This window comes from Chroicocephalus ridibundus, chromosome 1 (genome assembly GCF_963924245.1).
Source record: "Chroicocephalus ridibundus chromosome 1, bChrRid1.1, whole genome shotgun sequence".
Classification (NCBI taxonomy): domain Eukaryota; kingdom Metazoa; phylum Chordata; class Aves; order Charadriiformes; family Laridae; genus Chroicocephalus; species Chroicocephalus ridibundus.
In genome coordinates this window covers 50,136,527-50,153,070 of record NC_086284.1, presented here as the reverse complement: position 1 = coordinate 50,153,070, position 16,544 = coordinate 50,136,527, and positions in this window count along the sequence as shown.

Genomic DNA, 16,544 nt, shown 5'->3' with positions numbered 1-16,544 from the left:
AGAACAAAAGCATATATGCTGCCACATAAACCTCTAGTAAAGAATAAAATGCAGGATTCATTACACCAAACTTTAGGCAATCAGGTGAAGAGCCTGTGTTTCTAATCACCCCAATGACCATAAATAATTCCTGTCAAAAACAGATGAATCATCATCTCTGGAGAGCAGCTACGACCCGGTGTACTTCTTTCTATTAATGATGGGAATAAATACTCTGGCTTTGTGCAAGCACTAGAGAAAACTCTTGAATAACTCTTGACAAAGCCAGTTTCTTTTTTCCTAAGGTAAGTGGCTGAGATGTCAGCTGAAGTTGTCTTTGAAAATAGATGTTTGACAGTTTAAACTACTTCAGGCTGACTTGCTTGGGCAAGTCAGGGTACTTTGTGGGTTGCACAGTGTTTGTGTCCTGCTATGTCCTGTAAAATCTGTAAGGTTTTGAGGGATACCTTCAAGGCCACAAAATCGTTTTGTGCATCTAGTTGGTTTTAATGGTGAGAAAATCACTAGAAAGTGTGGAGGGACCAGAGTAGTTGTCGACTGGCGTAGACTGTTTGGGGAATTTGTGAAATCTCCGTAACTGAAAGTTTTAAGAGCAAATTGGATTAATTTGTTCTTAAATTTTTCAGGACTGTATTATGTACAATTCATCCAGTCCTGCCTTCAGTCATGGCTATGGGTCTATAAACGCATTGGCTTACCATGTTGCTGCTACTGTATAAGAGCCTGCCTCTTATTAATAGAAAATAAATTGCAGCCTCGGTAATGTAAAGCTTGACTTGGGGAGTTAACATCATATTGGTGAAAGAGATTGGAAAAAAAATAAAGCTATGTGGCTGTATGAAAGCAAGTAGTTATTCAGCTTATGCAGAAAGTGAAGCAGGCAGCGTAGGTAGATTTATATTACCAAAGGTCAGATAACACAGACCAATTTGTGTCACACTGCTGAAAACCAGCTGCCTCTGGAGCTAAGGTGAACATCCACACCACACAGTGTTTTTCCTTGGATCTTCTTCAGACTTGTGTGGTGTCCATGGCATCCTCACTGGTTAGCAGTTAAGCGGTGTGGCCAGAGACTCACTGCCCAAGGTCACTTCATGGTCATGTCAGTAGATGCATATCCAGGGAGTATCTCAAGGCTCCTGACAGTCCATGCTCCTGGCCCCTTATCCTCCTGCTGTCAGTTCTTTGATCAGCAGAGGAAACTTTCCACATCCATTACAAACAAAAACCAAAATTCAACCCTACAATGCTTCTAGAAAATTGTACCCTGTGTTGATTTGGTAATTTTGAATATTACTTCACCTCAAATCTGAAATTCTGGAAGGAAAACCTAATGTTATTCCTGAAGGCTAACAGTAGCCTATGGCTACTCCTTCACTCCTTCTCTCCTCCACTCTGCAATCCATGCAGAGCTCTTTGAAGGCAATAGAGACAAGGAACTCAGACATCCTTGTGTCTCTCCTTCATCTTCTCCCCTCCGCTGTGCATGACTGGAAAAGGTCTGGTTATCTCTAGCAGGCATTGGAGAAGACTGATTACGTTCATTGGGTCCCCCGTCAGCATTTCAGTCAAGGGTCAATAGATTTTTGGGGTGTTACCTATTGTGAATCACTTCTCAATCACAGATGCTACTTCTGTTCCCTTCTGGTTTTTGTCTGCAAGAATTGCAAAGAATTTCTCTCATTATCTTCCACTCATGTCAGATCTACTGGATGTGGCTCATTGAGACCTAAATGTATTTCAGGTTTCACAAGAGGAATACTGAGACCGTGTGGTGGGGGCATGACTCTGCTCCCATGGAAGTCAATAACAGTTTCACAGTTGACTTCACTTGAAAGAGAGCTCAAGCCAAAGCTCAACGCTTTTGAAAACCATACCCTACATATTTAAATTCCTCCACTCTTTCTTCATGAATTTGATTTTCATAACAGTTTTCCTTCTTCCTCTGGGAAGACACTACCTACTATCTCCATGAAACATTATAACAAAACAGTTTAAAAAATAATGATGTCTGTGTCCTTTTATCACCACTTCAATCTATAAATGATTTCTACTATCTCTTGAAGTCTGTACTGTCTCATAATATTATGTCTTGTCATTGGTTTATTTCATTGCTTCCCTGAGTGTGTAAAGATATATATTGATATAATGAACTTCGTACTTTAGAGTGCTTACTGCTGAGCTATTTGGAAATCAAAGCAAAATATGATCATAATGAATTGAATATTTAAGAAAAGTTCTTGATACACTAAAATACTGGTGGTGTAGGATTCATTCACATGGATTCTAGCATCACACTAAAAGCAAGACTACTTGCAGCATTCATTTTCTTCTGGTGTAAATAAAAGCACAATAATGCCCTGTTAGTGGCACTCGTGACTAAATTAATACTGGCTGAAAGCTGTGCTACTTTTTGTGTTAATTGATAAATAGCTAAACGTAGTTCAGGTACACTCACAGTTCTTCCATTCCACAGAAAATGTTATGTCATAGCCTTTAAGTTTGTCTTATGGGTCTCCTGAGAGTCAGTAAGAACAGCCTGAATACAGCCTGAGCCAAACTGTCCGGTGATGTGCTGCTGTCTGTTGGCCAAATCGTAGAAAGCGACTGAAACAGCTCAACTCATGCTCTTGGCCAGTACTGGAGCTTCTCTCATCTTCACCTCCCCAGGGCAGCTCATGCCCCATGGTTAAGCTGTTAAATTTCAGATAAGGCTTTTGATGTGGAGGTTACAGCTGTTGCTGTTTAACTGAAACCCAATTGTATTAATTACTTAATATATTTGATACGTAATACATTACTTATATTGTGAATGAGTAGCTCACCACAGCTGAACCCATCTGAAGTCTAGGTGGTGAAACCAAGGCAGAAGAAGGACCAGAAGGCCTTTGATGGTTTAGGGGGTGGTGTGCTCACATTCAGGCTCAGTGTGCCTGCAGAACACAACCTTCTGCACTGTGATGATGCCTGGCATCTGGCACCTTAGTGACACAAGACGCAAAGTTTTCAGTGAATTGGAAAAGACGAGCTGAAAGACCCAAAGTCAAACTTCCCTTTTATTCAGCTCAAAGTCACCGTGACAGATGGAAGGGTTCAGCTTGAGCAGAGAGACAGCGTTGCCTTGTCCCAGGTGGGAACAGAGACTCAGATCTAATGGACGGAAATCACTGAGGTCTTTCAACTGGTCCAGACTAAGAAGGAATTAGTATAGGTTATGTCAAAGATTCTCTTAAATGGAATTAGGCTATATTTCCTCTCCCTAAAATGGAGGTGAACTTATCTGAGAGGATTCATGGGCTCTAGGGCTTCACTATGTCCCAACAGCAAGCCCTCAGATACACACACATGAAAGTAAAAGGAAGATGAAAAGACCCGACGTGCTAAGGATGCTTGCTGAAGATCCATTTATATAGTCACATCTGCCTCGTTGTCCAGTTCAACCATTATTTTCTAGATATGCTTTTAAGTGCAGCCTTCATGTAGGACATTCACATTTTTATTTATATAAATGTCATTGCAGGTTCAAACACTCAACTGCAGGATCTGTTATCTATTCCTAGTGCAGTGAGTTTATATATATATTTTTTATTTTTATATATATATATATATAAAATATATATAAAATATGAGGTAGGACAATTTGAAGAGGTGAAATCGAGAGAAAATATCCCAAAATACGTCATAACAGTGCATAGGGTGCTCCCTTAGAGAGGGGGAGGAATTTGAATTAAAATTACTGCTGTTGATCAGAGGAGGACTATGGACTTGACTCTCCCTGAACTACAGAATAAGATAGTATCATTTTGCCTTGGTTTTCTTCAAAAAATGACCAATTTGGAGCCTCAGCCAAATTGAGAGCTCAGGATTATAAATAAGGAATAGTAATAGATCTCTCTCTTCACCTTAGAATTAAGCATGAATTTTTCAGGACTGATGCATCCTTCTCTTCAGTATTTCTACTTGACTATTTTAGTCCTCTCCCTTTTTCATGCACAGTCTTCATATTTCTCCTGAAACTCTTTGTATTTGGAGCGCAGTGGTCCAAATCAGTAACAGAAATATCAACAGGTGTAAATACCAATAGGTACCTATATGCCACAGTTAGCCCCTACGTTATTGTTATTATTTTTCAGTCAGAGAAAAATATTAAAGTAAACTTTTAGCAACCAAAATGCTGCCTAACCAAATGTCAGGAATTCTATGAGGAATCTCCGTTCAGAACAAAACCTCACCCATCACTGTGGTGATCAAACTTTCTGTAAGTGGCCACTAAACAAGAGATTTCAAATAGAGTTGTAACTTCTTCTTTTTCCTAGATGTCCTGTCTGAGCCACTATGCAACAGGTTGCAGAGAGGCTGGAAATTCCTAGTTACTTCTATGACGATAGCAGCTGTATTTTGGGCCTATCCAACACCAAAATGCCAAGCCCTCAGCAAGCAAAAGAAAAAAAATCCAGTACTTGCGCATCTCTGATTGGCCCCTTGAAATCAGGAGAAAATTAGACCTGAGGTTTTTTGTTTCACCATTTTTCTGTCTCTGAAATGGGAGTGTGACTTGGGTCTTCTTATAAGGAAACTGTGAGATGGCATTTATTAACATTTGATCATGACAGTGATGGAAAAGCTGATGACAGTGACAGTTCTGTCTTTAGAAAAGTGTTTGAAACATTTAAAGCAAGTTTTTAAACTCACTTTCACCCTGCTAATACTTTCAGCAAAGTTCGATATCCTTGACATGCATCCATTTGCTGCGCGGTGCTATTGCAGGGTGTTAGGAGCAGTTGCTGTGCCCCACTCAAGAAGAGGTGGCAATTTGGCACCATAGAGTTGCCGCGGAGAAGCGTAGTAGATTGTAATTACTTCATGTTTGCTTTGGTGTTTTGACACCACCAGGTGAGAGGTGTTGGTGGTGTGCACGGCATAGTTGTCCTTAAACATAAGCGAGCTGAATGTTTGATGAAGTGTGGGGTGGTGGCTGAAGAAAAGATAAAGCAAACTAAGCACGCAGTCAGACCTTTAAAAAACAATCTGGATGTAAATGAGGAGAGGCTTTGTTAGTAGACCAGCAGATTGCAGAGCTGTTCAATCCCCACGCAGTTTGCAATGAAAGCATTTCATGCTATGCTACTGTAGCATGATAATTTTTATCCTATGGTTTTATTGCTGAAGCTGTGGTATTATGTGTGTGTATATATGTACCCATACAGGCAAACCTCGTGTAATGAGATTAATGGAAACAGCAATAAATATGTTTTCAACATCAGGCAGCTTGCAAAAAATGAGGATTGCATCTAGAAATGCATTAGGTCTACAAAAATAGATTAATTTTTGGAGCATTTATTGTTGTTATTATTATTATTGTTATTATTTTTATTTCTAAGCCTCACTAGACTTCATTCTTTCAGATAAAAACATGCATATCAGCTTTGCAGTTTGATTGCCTTATGGGCATAAAGCTTTGCATATTTACTGCCCATGAATCATACAAGTATGTGAAATCCAGTGAAGATTCAATTTTTCCTGCTAGATGCACCTCTAGCCGTTTAATTAAAATATGTATTATTAATAAAACTAGATTTAAGTCATATTTTTTACAGATATGGCTGAAACATTAAGGGCAAATTGTTTCATACTTTCATAGTAATTTGCTTTTAATGTTTTGTGCCTTAATCAAGGTAATCCTAGGATAAGGTTTGTAGTGCTTGTGACTTCATGATGTTTAAGTTACTGAAAACAGATTTAAGAGTGTTCCAAGACAAAGTCACATTTACGTATGAAATTAGCTCCAAATTTTTGCTGCAGAGGGAACCCTACGTAACAGCAAAATGCAATAAAACGTACCTATCTAGAAAACTGTGCTTGGTGCACATATTGCAGGCCATTATATTCATCTTCACTAAATATGTGTCGGGTTATTGTTTTATTCCAACCATTGTAAAGCCTTTAGATGTCACAGTTGCCCCACTCACCCAACTTATCTTCCATTTAGTGGGAAACTCCTGTAAGGTATTATATGTAACAATACTAATATCTGTGGTGTAACTCATTTGCACATACCTGTTGGTAAGGGATCATTAATACTTTCTGCTTCATCTGCATATGTGTGGCTGTTTGTGTTCAACGGACCTTTTGGCTGCAACAAGCTTATTAATTGCTTTTAAGAAAGATTTTAATTTTTAATTTTAACTCCTGAGTTATATTATAAGCCTAATGGAAGTGTGAACAGTGGGGATTTGAGAGGATATCGTCCCTGAGAAGGGTGTAAAATGTAATTAAAGCATATCACTCAATTGTGATAAGAAATTTCCAATATGAAAGTCTTAAGTATATTTGCCAATCAGAGAGGGAGCAGTGATTGTGAATAAGGGGAAAAAATTTTATGTTTTACATTCAATTAAGTCTTTTTTTGTTCTGTGAAGTATCACTGTATTTCTGTGGACAAGTCTGTTGGAATCCATGGTTTATTATTTCACCCCACATTACTAAAATTAGCACACACCAGTAAGTTTCCGTGACACCAGAAGTGTACATAACACTTTGAGAGTTGAGAAAAAACACAGGGAAATCTGTCAGAGGTCTCCAGAGAGGAAAACACAGCTCTGTCATGAGACCAACCTCCAGAGAACTCATGAAAATTACGGGAGAGAAGATTCCAATTTTATCTCAATTTAGCTCCAAATAATAATACTATCAGGAAAAAAAAAGTTAATGTTTGCAGCAAAAATACAACCAATTTTTAGAAGTCAAGTACAGGAAAATCATTTGTATTCTAAAGTATGCTTTTGCCACACAGTTATATCTACATATATAAAGTACACCTTATACTTTTCGTATACAAAAGTGTTGCTGATTTTCATAATTAATTCTCTTTACTCTGACTATTTAAAGGGCAATTTGACAATATGGGATATGCCAAATAAAAATAACATATACTAGTATAAGGAATAAAAGTGGTTTAAAAAATATTGACTCATGCCTTTTCATAAAAAGCACAGAGTTTGCTGAAATTTCCACTCAGTACAAACCAGACCAAAATGACGCATATATTTTCTTTTTGTTTGCCTATTTGGTTTTTGAACCTTCAAGGGTCTCGTATTCAAACTATTCTATACAAATGTATAATTAGGAGAACATTTATGCTGGAAAAGGAAAATCAAGATTCCCATCTAATGACTTCTGAAACTGGGGCTTTAAGAAAAATTGTCATGAGAATGACAATAACTTTTCAAGAAGAGCAGGGCTGGCCTGACTGCCAGATCTCTGGTTGAACACTTATTTCCATAAAATAAAAGAGAGTATGCACTCTCTATATGGATAAAATATTATAAAATTACAGGTACTGCAAAGACAAATTGTAGTCAGGAGTACAAATTTGATTTGTTACCGTCAAAACGTTCTTTGCTGTGGGGAGTCACATACTAAAAAAGCAAGACGTAGTCTTGGATATTTAAAACTGTGGTACAAAGTAATCATAATCAGAAGTGGTATTATAATGATACATATCTGCTGTATAACTGTGTACACTGTTATCTTAACATTACCAAAAATACAGGTAAAATACTTTGTAAAAAAAAAAAAAGCTGACATTTCCTCAACTGAATTGTTCATAATAATATATAGACAATCTGTTACATTTGCATAATATACAGCAGAAACACCATACCCATTACATAAATATCACAAATAATATTCTGAAATATATATTCTAAAATATATGTTCTAAATTCAGAAGACATTTAGTTTGTCATACTTGTACCTGTCTTTTCGGTGTTTCTATGTTTGAATGATTAAGTTGATCTTTCATGAGTGCTAAAGGACGCTGAAAATTAAACTCACATGCCTAACACCTTTTGGGAAATTTTAAAATAAATCTTTCATAAACATTCATTTTAGAAATTTATTCTCATACAGTTTTGCAAAGCAAAGCTCCTGTTTCATTTTTACTTCTTATTGCAAAAAAAAAGTCTTTAAAATGGACTTATTTGTTTAGAAAACAGAAATGACATATTCCTCATTCACCAATAACCCCTAAAAAAGTCCACGTTACTGTTTTAGTAGTAGTACATAAATTCAAAATTGGATCAACTCACAAATATTTGTGGTACTTTTGAGGACATTGGTTAAACAAACAAACAAAGTTAAATTCATTATATACATTGTTTTATAATTAATTACTCCTCTAAGTCTACTTTGTAGATGATTTTTCATTGTTTGAATTACTGTAGAAACTTCAGACCTTTGGCGCAAAGCGGTAAAAATATTATTTTCCTACCAAATACAGCCTTGAAAATGCAAAGGAATAAGAGAAAAATCTATCAAAAAGAAATTATGCCATTGCAATCACACCTATCAGACAATTATTTTCCTTTTCTATTGATTTCTGCACTGGTTTAGAAGAAGGTATCATTCCAGGTGTCCCTACAGTTAACGTTTTCCATTGTCAAATATACCTAAGAATTTCATCTCACATCGATTTTTCCCTAGCAGTAGAACTGGAAATACAATGCTATTTTACTGAATATGAATAAGACAAAATTATTAAGTCAAACTACTGTTTACAACTTCACGCATTGACTTTGCCTACTGATTTAGTTCCAGATTTTGGAAATTCTTTCATCTCAGCACTGCTATTTTACAATAGATCTTATTGCTATTGTTCTGGGTTTTGACGCAAGTATGATTGTACTTATCTGCATAATCTGTCATTCTGTTATCTGGAAACTTAGACAGAAGAAATGAACTCTTAAAATGTCCAGTATACCGATTAAAGCTATGCACACAAAATATTTCACCTTTAACACCTCTTCAAGAAACTGCTTGGAGAGATCCCGTGGGCTAGGGCTCTGGAAGGCAAAGGGGCTCAAGAAAGCTGGTTGATATTCAAAGACCGCTTCCTCCAAGCTCAGGGTCGGTGCATCCCTAAGAGAAAGAAATCGGTCAAGGGATGCAGGAGACCTGTATGGTTGAGCAGGGAGTTTCTGAAAAAGCTCAAGTGGAAGAAGGAAGTCTACAATAAGTGGAAGAAGGGGCTGACCCCTTGGGAGGATTACAAGAATGCTGCCAGAGCGTGCAGGGATGAAACAAGGAAAGCCAAGGCCGCCTTGGAATTAAACCTGGCTAGGGATGTCAAGCTCAACAGGAAGGGCTTCTACAAGTATATTGGAAGCAAAAGGAAGACCAGAGAAGTTGTGGGCCCACTGCTGAATGAAACAGGAGCCATGGTGATAGAGGATGCGGAGAAGGCGGAGTTACTGAATGCCTTCTTTGCTTCGGTCTTTACTGCTCGGCCCAGCCCTCAGGAGTCCCAGGCATTGGGGGAAGTAACGGGGAAAGAAGACGACTTCCCTTGGGTTGAGGAGGAGCGAGTGAGGGACCAATTAGATCATCTAGATATTCACAAGTCCATGGGCCCTGATGGGATGCACCCAAGAGTGCTGAGGGAGCTGGCAGAAGTCATTGCTGGGCCGCTCTCCATCATCTTTGAAAGGTCCTGGAGAACAGGCAAGGTGCCTGAGGACTGGAGGAAAGCCAACGTCACTCCAGTCTTCAAAAAGGGCAAGAAGGAGGAGCCGGGGAACTACAGGCCAGTCACCCTCACCTCCATCCCTGGAAAGATGACGGAACAGCTTGTTCTGGGTGTCATCTCAAGGCATGTGGAGGAAAAGAAAGCTATCAGAAGTACTCAACATGGATTCACCGAGGGGAAATCATGTCTGACTAATCTGATAGCCTTCTATGACAGCATGACTGGATGGATAGATGAGGGGAGGGCAGTAGATGTGGTCTACCTTGACTTAAGCAAGGCGTTCGACACAGTCTCCCACAGCATCCTCATAGGGAAGCTTAGGAAGAGTGGGCTTGATGAATGGACAGTAAGGTGGATAGATAACTGGTTGAAAGACAGAGCTCAGAGGGTGGTGATTAGGGGCACAGAGTCTAGTTGGAGGTCAGTGACGAGTGGTGTTCCCCAGGGGTCAGTACTGGGTCCAGTCCTCTTCAATATATTCATCAATGACCGGGATGAGGGGATAGAGTGCACCCTCAGCAAGTTTGCTGATGACACAAAGCTGGGGGGCGTGGCTGACACACCGGAAGGCTGTGCTGCCATACAGAGAGACCTGGACAGGCTAGAGAGTTGGGCAAAAAAGGAACCTTATGAAATTCAATACGGGCAAGTGCAGGGTGCTGCACCTGGGGAGGAATAACCCCATGCACCAGTACAGGTTGGGGGCTGACCTGCTGGAGAGCAGCTCAGCTGAAAGACACCTGGGAGTCCTGGTGGACAACAGGATGACCATGAGCCAGCAATGTGCCCTTGTGGCCAAGAAGGCCAATGGCATCCTGGGGTGCATCAAGAAGAGTGTGGCCAGCAGGTCGAGGGAGGTCATCCTCCCCCTCTACTCTGCCTTGGTGAGGCCGCACCTGGAGTACTGTGGCCAGTTCTGGGCTCCCCGGCTCAAGAAGGACAGGGAACTGCTGGAGAGGGTGCAGCAGAGAGCTACCAAGATGATTAGGGGACAAGAACACCTCTCTTATGAAGAAAGGCTGAGGGACTTGGGTCTTTTTAGTCTGGAGAAGAGATGACTGAGGGGGGATCTTATCAACACTTATAAATACTTAAAGGGTGGGTGTCAGGAGGATGGGGCCAGGCTCTTTTCAGTGGTGCCCGGCAACAGGACAAGAGGTAATGGGCACAAACTTGAGCATAGAAAGTTCCACCTAAACATGAGGAGGAACTTCTTTCCTTTGAGGGTGGCAGAGCACTGGAACAGGCTGCCCAGAGAGGTGGTGGAGTCTCCAACTCTGGAGACATTCAAAACCTGCCTGGACGCGTTCCTGTGCAACCTGCTCTAGGTGACCCTGCTGTGGCAGGGGGGTTGGACTAGATGATCTCCAGAGGTCCCTTCCAACCCTATGATTCTATGATTCTATGAATATGACTGTCAGATTAGCAAATCTGTTTAATTCTTGCTGGTTTTCTCCATTAATATTACCCCAGTGCTATTGTAAAGAAAAATCATGTTTGATGTTTAAATTCTGTTTCTACACTATTTAACCTAACTACATGGGAAAGTGTTATTAAAAGCTACCACAACAAAGAATAAGTGAAAATACTAAAATAACACTGATATATGTGGTGAATAATGACTAGTCCTTTTCCAAATGTTATTTATTTTTTATCCTGCTAATAGCTGAAATAGAAGGTGGGCGACAGTTGGACAGACAGGCAGAGAGACAGCAAGTACAATTTGGCAAAAGAACTTGGGGGAAGATTACAAGGGCCAAAGCTCAATCAGAACTCAGCTTGGCCACTGCAGTTAAAGATAACAAGAAGAGATTTTTCCAGTATATCAACAGAAAAAGGAAAACTAGGGAAAATATAGGTCCACTGATGAATGAGACGGGTGCCCTAGTGGTGGAAGACACAGAGAAGGCAGAGTTACTGAATGCCTTCTTTTCTTCGGTCTTCACTGATAAAGCCGTCCCTCACACATCCCATACCCTGGAGGCAAGGGGGAAGGTCTGGAGAGAGGAAGATTTCCCCTTAGTTGAGGAGGACTGGGTCAGAGACCACTTGGCCAAGCTGGACATTCATAAATCCATGGGCCCTGACGGGATGCACCCGCGAGTGCTGAGAGAGCTGGCAGATGTTATCGCTAGACCGCTCTCCATCGTCTTTGAAAAGTCATGGGGAACAGGAGAGGTGCCTGAGGACTGGAGGAAGGCTGACATCACTCCAATCTTCAAAAAAGGCAAGAAGGAGGACCCAGGGAACTACAGGCCGGTTAGTCTCACCTCTGTCCCTGGGAAGGTAATGGAGCGACTCATTCTGGATGTCGTCTCCAAACACATAGAGGAACAGGAAGTTATTGGAAGTGGTCAGCATGGATTTACCAAGGGCAAATCATGCCTGACCAATCTGATAGCTTTCTATGATGTTATAACGGGTTGGCTGGATGAGGGGAGAGCCGTAGATGTCATCTACCTTGACCTTAGCAAGGCTTTTGACACTGTCTCCCATAACATCCTCATTAGGAAGCTGAGGAAGTATGGGCTAGACGAGGTGACAGTGAGGTGGATCGAGAGCTGGCTGAGTGACAGAACCCAGAGGGTTGTGATCAGCGGCACAGAGTCCAGTTGGAGGCCTGTAACCAGTGGTGTCCCTCAGGGGTCAATACTTGGACCAATTTTGTTCAATATATTCATTAATGACCTAGACGAGGGGACAGAGTGTATCCTCAGCAAGTTCGCTGATGATACCAAGCTGGGAGGGGTGGCCGACACTCCAGAGGGCCGTGCTGCCATCCAGCGTGACCTGGACAGGCTGGAGAGCTGAGCAGAGAAGAACCTAATGAGGTTCAACAAAAGCAAGTGTAGGGTCCTGCACCTGGGAAGGAAGAATGCCAAACACCAGTATAGGTTAGGGGCGGACATGCTGGGAAGTAGCTCTGAGGAGAAGGACCTGGGGGTCCTGGTAGACAGCACATTATCCATGAGCCAGCAGTGTGCCCTTGTCGCCAAGAAGGCCAATGGCATCCTGGGCTGCATAGGGAAGACTGTGGCCAGTAGGTCGAGGGAGGTCATTCTCCCCCTCTACTCTGCACTGGTGAGGCCACAACTGGAGTATTGTGTCCAGTTTTGGGCTCCCCAGTTCAAGAGGGACAGGGAACTACTGGAGCGAGTCCAGCGAAGGGCAACCAAGATGATTATGGGACTGGAGCACCTCCCTTATGAGGAAAGGCTGAAAGAGCTGGCACTCTTTAGCCTGGAGAAGAGAAGGTTGAGGGGGGCCCTGATTAATGTTTACAAGTATCTAAAGGGTGGGTTTAAGGAGGATGGAGCCAGGCTCTTTTCAATGGTTCCCAGTGACAGGACAAGGGGCAATGGGCACAAGGTAGAACATAGGAAGTTCCGTTCAAATACACGGAAAAACTTCTTTACGGTGAGGGTGACAGAGCACTGGAACAGGCTGCCCAGGGAGGTTGTGGAGTCCCCTTCTCTGGAGATTTTCAAGACCCGCCTGGATGCAGTCCTGAGGGATGTGCTTTAGGTAATCCTGCTCTAGCAGGGGAGTTGGACTAGATGATCTCTAGAGGTCCCTTCCAACTCTGAAGATTCCGTGATTCCGTGATTCCGTGACAGTTGGACAGACAGGCAGAGAGACAGCAAGTACAATTTGGCAAAAGAACTTGGATGGGATTCATCTAACCAACCACAGATGTCTACAGCTGAATAGTCCTTCCTAGAGACAATGCAAAGAAAGCAAGAAAGGCACTTCCAGGGTGAGATGAGTTTCATCCTAAAGTAGACATCTACCTAAGGTCAGATAAGCAATGCCCTAGAATAACTTATTTAGACACTTCTTTGTAGACACCTCCATAGTAGACATGTAGACCCAGATGGAAATGATATCCTCCCTTCTGTTCCTATGGTATGGTAAAATCTTTATTTCATTCAATGTTTTTATACATGTTCTTTTACTCTGAAAAAGGGACAATCGGTCATTTTCTCTCACCACAGTCATTCCCCTCTGGAAAAGCAAGAAAGAGCAGCTCCAGCAAAAAACTTTGCTGGGACTGAGTGAAGTCCACTGGAGTCTTATGAAGGTGGAGCAGAGATCTCCCGTGTTTTGTTTTTTGCTGCAATAGTCCCTCTAGTTTATTTCTCTTTAAGCAGTGCACTGTTTAGAGGACAGGTTCCACCACTAAATTGTCTGGCCAGAGGGATTATATCATAGGTCACAGGAGTAAAGTGGTATTGGTTATTCTTGTTTAGCAAGTGGAAGGCATTTGCCTGTTGCTAAAGAGGTGTCCGCTGTTTTTACTGATCACACAGCGGTATTGGCAATGAGTGCACAAATCAATACACACACTATTCCTCCTTGTACAGCAAATTTTATTGCACTGCTGGTATTTTTGACCTCTGGGATTGAACTCAATGCTTTTGGTAGGCCCATGGGGCAAGCATATTTGTAAAGTGCTGCACTAATTCACCGCGGGAACAACTTTCTGCTCTAATAGAACATACTTTTGGTAAAATCAAAGAGTCTCCACTCCAAACATGCACACATAAAAGAAAATAAATTGTTCCATCAATAGTGGAACTAATGAGTTTATTTTCCCTTGGATTGTTTTTAGTGTATCCCATACCTTTCTACTACAATAATCTTCCATCCGGGTGACACTCTCACCATAACACCTTATCTGTCCCTCATACCATGACAGCTCCAGCATACTTTCACTTGCTCACTGTGCCCAGCCCCCTCACCAAAGCACTCTGTGAATTGTCTCATAACCCCTGCTGCAGAGCAGAAGATGGCATCCATTTGTCTGGAGCGTACATTCATGCTTGTTCACTGACCAGAAAATAAGGTATGTGTGTCTCTGCCTGTTCCTCTGTGGAAGGATTCCTCCATTATTTCTATGTCTCCTTTCCCACTGTATGAAAAAAAAAAAAAAATCTTTGCAAGTTTTTACATATTTGGACTTAGATTCAAATGGCAATGCCAATAGAAGGACAGATTTTAGATGAATATATAGCAGAGACTCCTTCTGGGAAAACAGGCAGGGCAATGGCACGGAGATCTGTGGGATGTTTGCCCGTTTATCACCTTTTCATCTTTTCTTACGTTCTCTTCTGCAGAGCTCATTTGGCACTTACATCTTCCCCATCATTGACTCAAGAAGAACAGCTTTTCATGGGCTGAGTGACCATACAATGGTTTAGTCATAAGATGCTGAGTACTGCAATTTCAAGAACTAGTCACTGGGGCTATACTTGCCTTTATTTAGTCTGTAGGGTTATGTAAACACCATGAAGTCAAGTACGCTCATTAATGGGATCCATCTGACCAGAGGTAGATATCTACTGCAGAGATACATACACATGATATAGTGACTGTAGGCTTGCTATATGTGGAAATAAATAAGTGTAATTCATTTTATTCTAATGCCAGCATCAAAACTTATCTGATGTATAAAGCTCTGGAAGTACCTTTTTTATACTACTGCCTCTGAAGTGCCACTAAAGGTCACTTATAAATTTAGGTGGCATGAATTCAATCCTGAATGCCTCCAGTTCTTTGGTAGGCAGCTTAAACTGAGCCTGAGCTCAGGCCACCTATGAGTCTCATTTGTCTTTGTAGCAGGTGACACTGGGGAACTCTTAGGAAGAAACCACAGCCAATTTTTTCTGACTAGTGTTGGCCAGGCACCATGTCTGACCTTGAAATCACTACTGAAAAGCAGAATCACAGAATCACACAATCATTTAGCTTGGAAGGGAGCTCACAAGAACGTCTGCTCAAGCACAGTCACCTAGACCAGGTTGCCCATCACCACGTCCAGTCAGGTTGTGAGTATCTCCACAGATGGAGACTTCATAACATCCCTGGGGAACCTGTGCCAGTGTTGGACCATCCTTACCGTAAAAAAGTGTTTTCTTGTGTTCAGAAGCGGTATCTGTGCCACAATTCTGTCTAACAAACGAAACTAAGAAAACCAGTTCTACTTCATAGGCATTAAAGGCTTTGTGAGTTAATTTAGATCTATAATAATGACGATATACATATATATACATATATACATTTAAACATATTATATCTGAAATGTATATGAATAAACGTACGTATAAAATCTACCTATTTAGGATGTCATGGTTTATATATAGTATCTTAGAAAACTACATCCTACTTTAAATCTTAAAGACAAACACTTAGCTTAGGTCAAACCAGACCTTCCTGCATTTCTCTGAATGTAATTAAAATGCATGTAAAATATTTCCTATTGATAAACTGTATGCAATCCAGGTATTTAGGATTTAAGGTGCCATGGAGAATGAGTATTTGATAACAGAACTGACTCTGTGTCTAGAATACATACGATATTGCAAACGAAGGTCACTAACAGCTTTGTTTCAAATCTATGCAAATTGTCATGTATCAATGTACTGTAACGAACCACTCAGCTCTGACTGTCACATAGCTCCCCGGATTTAACCCAATTATGTCTCCTGTTTTGATCCTGATCCTTTTTTGATCCCTTTCTTTGGGGCTTGTGAGTCTATGTTTGGAGTACAAGTATTGCTTGACTCTGACAAGATGCATCAAAGGAAATTCTGGTTACTTATAAGGAAGAAATTCTGCACTATGAGGTTGGGTAATCTCCATCCTTGGAGATACTCAAAACTTGCCTGGAGACATAAGTAACCATAACCTGGAGAGCCATAAGAGCCATAAGTACCGTGCTCTGAGAGAAGGGCTGGACTTGTAGCAGTACCTTAGACATAAATTATTCTATGAACTTACATGGGGGAAGGAAGGAATTATGGACAACGAATATCCCCATCCTTCCTTGTTTCACCTGCTTCAAATTCTATCATCCCCTTCCTTTACAAAGGCAGCTGTCTCCAGTGCAACTGGGCAGGTAAAGGGCTTCATGCAGCAGGAACGGTCCTGGCTGGGAGGTATTGCCAGGTGCAGCAGAGCTTTTGCCCTCCAACAGGGCCATAGGAGCCCCAACAAATAGGTCAGTAGCATACGTTGC